This window comes from Oncorhynchus keta, chromosome 32 (genome assembly GCF_023373465.1).
Source record: "Oncorhynchus keta strain PuntledgeMale-10-30-2019 chromosome 32, Oket_V2, whole genome shotgun sequence".
Taxonomy (NCBI): domain Eukaryota; kingdom Metazoa; phylum Chordata; class Actinopteri; order Salmoniformes; family Salmonidae; genus Oncorhynchus; species Oncorhynchus keta.
In genome coordinates, this window is record NC_068452.1 from 6,140,580 (window position 1) to 6,148,214 (window position 7,635).

Sequence of the window (7,635 nt, forward strand, 5' to 3'; positions counted from 1 at the left end):
TGCACATGCTGATTCAAGAAATCCTGGTGGCCATGACCAGTGGTGTAGTGCATTTCCTTTTAGGTGAATGAGAGCAATAATTCCTCAAAGTTTGTATCAACAGATGTGGCCTAATGAATATCATTGTAGAATAGGCATGAAATGCATCCTCCAATTGCAATGTCTGCCTATGCCCACACACAGGCCTATTATCTCAAGAAAATGTTCTGTTTTCAATACCCTCAAACACCAAGTTAGGCATACCTAATTTAAAAATAGGCCATCATCACTGTCAATCGTGAAGGATAATTCTTCCCGTTTTACCGGTGAAATGTCCAAACTGCATGCCAGTTCTTTGATCTCAATCAGTTTCATGGGAATGTGCATTTGATTGACTGTTTAATCAGCAAATTTAAGCAGATAGTGTTGAACTATAAGTGTTTCTTGTAGGCCTATTGTGTTTCAATCAAGTTTTGGCCACGAGGAAAAACGTGACAATTCAGCTTCAGATAAGAAATGACTGTGTCGTCGTTTTTAGTGTAACATACTATAGGCCTACTATGTAACAGTATATGCTATTATATTCAGTTCTGTTAGGTCAAGTACTTATTAATCATTGTGTGATCTTGCGAGACATTGATTCAGCTTTGATCTAACTTCACTAAATGAGCACCATTGTGAGAAGTGATTCATCTTCTATTTCTAATAATAATAATAATAAGTGATGAGTAGACTATTAGGAGTAGGCAACAGACACAGATCTTGATGAGGGTTATTTTAAGCGATTTGAGCGCCCTTCAAATTGCAGTGCTGAAAGGACAGCACCCTAACCAAGTGGTCACATATTGTTCTGGGTTCCACTGGAAAGAGGGGGTCCATGCATAGTCTCAGGAAGCCTCAGCACCCCCTGAAAAAAAAAAATCTATATGATATATATATATTTTTCCTCACAAAAGTTGTCGCCTGGGCCTTCAATATTCCTGTATTAGCGGACTGAAAAAGCCGTCTGCAGTGATGACGCAGCAAACTACTTCCCGCGACTATGGGTCCGTGGAGTTTTATGAACATCAAGGAAGACTCAGTGATTATATTTTATATTTTTGTTGTACTTTCACCCCCTTTTCTCCCCAATTCCGTGATATCCAATTGGTAGTTACAGTCTTGTCCCATCACTGCCACTCCCCTATGGACTCGGGAGAGAGCCATGCAAGAGCCAGAGCGTCCTCCGCAACACAACCCTGCCAAGCTGCATTCCTTCTTGACACACCAGCCGCACCAATGTGTCGGAGGAAACACCATCCAGCTGGTGACTGTGGTCAGCTTGCAGGCACCCGGCCCACCCCAAGGAGTCGCTAGAGTGTGATTGGAAAAGGAAATCCCGGACGTCCAAACCCTCCCCTAACCTGGACGACTCTGGGCTAATTGTGCACCGCCTCATAGGTCTCCCGGTCATGGCCGGCTGTAACACAGCCAGGGACACTCGAGAGGCCCACACGCGGCGGATTTGGATCCGAGATCTTGTTGGTGTGATACGGTTCATGCGGTGTATCAGTTTGTTTCTGTATCACCCTGACAGTAGGGTTAAAGTGCATGGTACATGTGCCCTAAGTCCATAAACTGTTGAGGACAGCCATTCTAGCAACCCCTGGTATATTTTTATGTCTGTGGCGATTCTTATTACGTTGGATTTGGCCTGCTCAAAAAGTGGTCAAGCTTCCGACCGAAGGACCTCTGCACACACGCCTACAATTATTCATCATTCGCGCCAACACCAGAGAGAGAAACCACCATTTATACCTACCTAGAGGCTGCATTTAGTTTGTCATTCTACCGTTTTCATGGAATATTTGTGGTAATTACATATAATTGATTTAGAATAAATTTTCCAGCAAACAAACGAGTTTGCTTGGGGGTGTGGTTTGATATGGGTGTGTCTTTGGTACCACCAAGACACACCCATCTGTCAGAACCTTGCCCGCAGCGGTTCTTCCCCCACTCAGTCACAACAAACAAACCTCCTGCAGGATGAATTCAATAACGAACTACAGATGTATGATGAGATGCCAGAAGGAGCTTTGAATAGGTCAGTAGCTTACAGAGTAATATGAGAAGAAAGCAATTGCGGAACTTATGTAGATACTCGAAAACTAAGTGTCTTGATAACTTTCAAAGATAGTAACAGGTAAAATCAACCTTTTTACATCAGGGGTGTCAAACTCATTCCACGGAGGGCAGTGTCTGCGGGTTTTAGTCTTTTTCCTTTCAATTAAGACTTAGACAACCAGGTGAGGAGAGTTCCTCACGAATTAGCAACCTTAATTCATCAATAAAGTACAAGGGTGGAGCGAAAACCCGCAGACACTCGGCCCTCCATGGAATGACTTTGACACCTGCTTGACATAATACCACAGAAGTGGTGTTCTGCTAATATAACAACGTGTACCTTTCACTTTTCTTTGTCATTCCCAGCCAATACAGATAATGTGCCTATAGGCATTTTGTCTGGTGGTAATGGGGCTACTTTGGCAAACGTATCAGAGGTGTGTCCCCTATAATCAGTAATTCCCAAAATAACAGGGTTTTTTCCTCCCCATTCCCATTCTATAATAAAAAAAGACAATACAAGTAAAAGTTGTGTGCCGGAGTGCCAGGTCTCTATTCATTCAGAGACATCAGTATCAAGCCCGCCTGAACGCCTGGACTTCGTCACATCATCTTGCAAGTCTCCATGTGCTGGCTTCATGCATGTTTCTGAGAACACATACAGACCATGTTTATTACCAACGGCAGTTAGGGACAGGTGATATCTGACACAACAAACATACACTGTGTTGTAGTTTGAACAGGTCATTCTAAACCTACCTAATTCTGTTGATGACCATTGGTGAGCAGGCATTGGTGAGGTCTTTGCCAGCGCCCCATTGATGGGCATAGTAGCGTAGGTCAGCTCCTGGCCCCTGAAACCTGGCCGCAAGTGGGTCTTCCAGCAAGACAATAACCCCAAGCACACATCTAATATATGGTAAGTTTACCAGAAATTCTATATTTTGCAATGGCCATCTCAGTCTCCGGTGGTTTGAATTGAAAGGATATCAAGGATCTAGAAAGATTCTGTATGGAGGAAAGGTCTAAGATCCCTCCCAACGTGTTCTGCAATCTCAGAAATCATTTTTATAAAAAGGCTCAGTGTAGAGTAGTGTATTTGTAGAAAATCAAAAGGTGAGGAATTCAAAATAGAATACAAAGGTGTCTCTTTGATGGAAGAGGTCAAGGAACACACCACACTTGTCTGTAGATATAGAACATTTGACCTGTCACAGGAAATACAGATACCAAAGTTTCTTCTTATTATTTACAATGACGGCCTAGGAACAGTGGGTTAAAACTGCCTTGTTCAGGGGCCAAACGACAGACTTTTACCTCGTCCGCTCAGGGATTCGATCTAGCAACCTTTCGGTTACTGGCCCAACGCTCTAACCACGAGGCTACCTGCCGCCCTAGAATAAAAAGTTAAACAAAACATTTAATTTCTAATAGCCCACTATGGACGAGGGGACACACATTTCGGAACACACAACCTATATCACTACTGCTGTACACACATTTTCAAGTTTGAATGTCACATGCACAAGTACAGTGAAATGCCTTTCTTGCCAGCTCCAAACCCAGCAATGCAGTAATCAATATAAAGTAGCACTAAAAATAACATAAGGTAGAACTGAAACACAAAATAGGAAATAAGAACAAGAAAGAAGCTATGCAGGGTCAGTTTTTATTCATATACTGTTCACATTGTCTATACACACCATATATTTATATTCTGGTCTTTGACATTGTGCGGAGGGGGGTATTACTGCACTGTTGGAGCAAGAAACACAAGCACTTCGCTGCACCTGCTATACCATCTGCAAATCTGTATAGACAACAAGTAAACTGTGATTTGAAGTCTAAGACATATGTTTACAATGACAGTATCAAATATTGAGTAAAATATTTTATGCTAGCTTACTGTAAATGTAAACAATATAATACTATATTATTTATTACCCGATTGTATTTTTTATTGTATAACATCATATTACAGGGCGACTGAATGGAAATACCATGTATGAAATGACGTATATTCATTCCCAAAACTGACAGTGTTGACTTGAATTGAATTAATTACAACATTGCTGGCCATAATAACAACCTGGTATGAGTAAAGTGTTGTGTGACGTGTTCAGGAAGTACAAAGTCTGCAAAGGTCAGGTCACAGGAGCCAGCTCATCCCACAGGAGCCAGCTCATCCCACAGGAGCCAGCTCATCCCAAATAAGAGGCCATCAGCACACATCATAATTTTTTTCCCTTCCCTATTCAGGGTTATCACTATGCTGACGGTGCACTGAGCAAGTTGAATAACCAGTTGTCATGGCTATTTCCCAATAGAAGCGGATTGTCGTGTGATCTTTAAGGCATGATTGTAACAGTGTGCTGGTGATTAGCAACAAAACCTCTGCAGCCATTGGCTATGTGTTGTCCTTGGGTGCACTGAAAGCTAGTCACAGTATTGGTCAATTCTGAAACACTGATGACATACATACTCGACAACCGAGTCAGTCATAAACTGTGCATTTTCAGTATATATTTAATAACGACGGCTGAGGGCAAATACAGCTTACACAAAGTCAATTTTAACAGTTGAGCTGAATAAATGCAAATAGACCAGATAAGGACGTGCAAATCTAACTGCCAGGATGTCACTGACAAACTGGTATTCTAGAACTGTCCTATGGGCAAGGGCAGACAGGGTACTTCTTTCAGACAGGTTTCAGCCAATGTTTAGGTCTTGTATTCATTGCTATTGCCCACAATTGTATTTTGAACCCAGACGACAATAGTTCCTTTTCACCGACATTTCAAAGAAATTACGTGCATGGATCTAAGAGGTAATTCACACCTGTCTATTAGTTACAGCGCACGATAGGCCGATTAATTGCATTCCCTTGCTTCATTTCAGATAATAGAACTCTTTAAATGTTTGGCACCATAATGCTGTTCACATAGATGTGTTTTCCTTCCAAACGAAGACAGGCGCAACACAAATTCACAACTTCTCTGCTTATGTGCAAACACCAGTAGGTGTCATGACTGACAGCGCATTAAAGGGCGCCAGCTCTTCTCACAGTCATCTAATCTGTCACGCGACTGACTGGCTGACAAACTGATTTGACAGTTGCTCGGCTCACACTTGGTTTGTCCACATCATCTCAACTACGGTCATTGGTCATTATTTTCCCGCCCTGTTCGCACAGTCAGTCCCAATCTACTTCCACTAAATGCAAAAACACGGTAAGCACTAAGTATTGACAGATAGACAAAACAAATATACAAGGTTTCTCTCCACGCCCATTCACCACACGCCAGTATTAGCAACACTCACAGTGCCTGCAGGGCAGAAACAATAGCATTTGGTGTGAAGGGTGGCAGGATGTTTACCTATTGTTTCATTTTGATCTATAAGTCAATATGCAAATGATATGCAAATAGGAGGGTGTTCGAGCACTGCAACTGTTTTCGATTACCCTGTCCCCTGCCATGTCATTAGGGCAATGATGCTATATGTTTGCGCTATAAAACAATGATATTTGGCGACGTAACAGTTATATTATCATGTTATAGGCTACACTCTCATCTCGTCTGACCCAGCAAAACACATTTTTCTACGTCCCATTTTAGATGTGAAAAACGGTGCTCACAAATTAACCAAATGTATTCATCCAAAAATCGCAGCGTCATGATTCCATTAACACAGGTCAACCATCGAAGCACTCAAGCGATGTTATGGCCATTCTGGTAATGTCCTTTAATTAGTCTTTAACAGGCTTCTGACCACGATGAGGACATTATGTAAATTGCCCTTAGAACGAAGAGAGTTTAATTTGTGGTTGCCATGCCAATGCTGCCATTGCAGTTTCCCCAATGGCCTTGGGGTTATCAAAGAGAGGAAATTGCAATTTAGATAGATAATTGACGTGAGGTCCTGTTGTCAAGACTACGAGAGATGATTACGAGAGTGTCTCGGTGTTAGCTGACATGTTCGTAAACAACGCAGGAAAGACATTGTGCATCGTACTCGAGGAAGCAACACTCAGTTGTATAAACGTGTTTTTAAGGTGTGAAAATGGTGTTTATCTGTTTCTAAGACAGAGTTACTCTGCAGGTGCTCTGAGTTTAAGATGACATAGGCCTACATTTATTATAGTTTCACAAAAACCACCAACCTATTTGCATTTTGTACCTTTTAGGGTTACTTTAAGCCTTTTTATATGATTAGAATATGAGTCTCGTCTCGAAAATAAAACAAAAACAGAATCAGGGACTGTATTTAAAACGCGTCTCAGAGTAGGGGTGCTGGCTGACCTAGGATCAGTTTTACCTTTTTGAATTATAATGAATAACATTATGGACACCCTAGATCAGCACTACTAAGTTGAGAACTGGAGATATGGGCCCTTATCGCTCTTATGATTAGAAACTATCTGACACCTACGACTTTTAGTCACAAGATGGCGGAATCCACACACCAATAACTCTCCATAGCGAATGTCTGTGTGAAGTACAAGGCAGCAGAAACATTCTTGGTCAAACGTCACTGTATTTTTAAGAGGATGATGCGCTCTACCGGCCAAACTGATTATTACACTAACGATAGACCCCTATACTATATATATATATTTTAACCTTTATTTAACTAGGCAAGTCAGTTAAGAACAAATTCTTATTTTCAACGAAGGCCTGGGAACAGCGGGTTAACTGCCTTGGTTACAATGGCGTTGTAATTTACAGCACGATTGTAACCATTGTCTATTCATATCACGTATTGCTAATAACTTAATATACAATACTCAAAAGTTTAGAAAGCTAGATATTTTTTTTAAATGTTTTAACATTACCTTGACTTTACTTGGATAATTTTGTGTGTGATCTTACAAAAACAGTAACTGCAGTAAGAAGGTCATATAAAACGATGTGCAGCACTGCATGTCTGAGTCACTTCAAGCCTGACACTTGTCTCCCGCCAACTTTCGACAGACTTGGACACAGCCTGGCAGGATGTGACATCACAGACACCATATACCATCAGGATGAGCAGCTGGAGACGGGCAGGTCCTCTGTTTACATTCACTTTTTTTCTCCCATAGTTATTTCCATAGTGTGATTCAGGGATGGCCCTACTGGAGTGTGCCCTGGTTTGGGTGTGGACCCAGTCTAGTGACAGTAGGGAGGTTATCAGTCCACTCACACTGCCCTGCAACGGAAGTCTAAAAGGGGGATTTGTTTTTTAGCCATCACGACAGAGAGCGGAACGGTCATGCTGTCCATTTAGGACATCAAAGGGAACTGTGTTGGAGGGAAGGGCCAGGCTCACTGAACTCTGGAGCACCCTCTATGGTCATGAGACGTAAAGGTAAACAAAGATAAGAGTCTACAAGGTATGACAGAACTAAGTCCTAATTAGGATTTGTGATTTTATTTGGCTATAAAATTATGCAAAAATACCTACAGCGTACATGAGTCAACAACCTTCCTTATTGAGAAAATGTACAGAATACAAGAAGAATATTGAAATAAGGACTGTGGTTACTGTCGGGGGGCAGAGGTGGGGATCATT

General features: G+C 41.7%; 1 protein-coding gene across 4 annotated transcripts in view; it reads right to left on the reverse strand.

Annotated features, from left to right (window-relative positions):
- Positions 1 to 3,735: 3,735 nt before the first annotated feature.
- The window catches only part of pecam1b (platelet and endothelial cell adhesion molecule 1b), a 19,424-nt gene continuing 15,524 nt past the window's right edge, over positions 3,736 to 7,635 (reverse strand). For all 4 annotated transcript variants that reach the window (XM_035746766.2, XM_035746764.2, XM_035746763.2 and 1 more), the window contains one exon: positions 3,736 to 7,635. This exon is cut by the window's right edge. The gene's annotated coding sequence lies outside the window, so the exon portion shown is untranslated.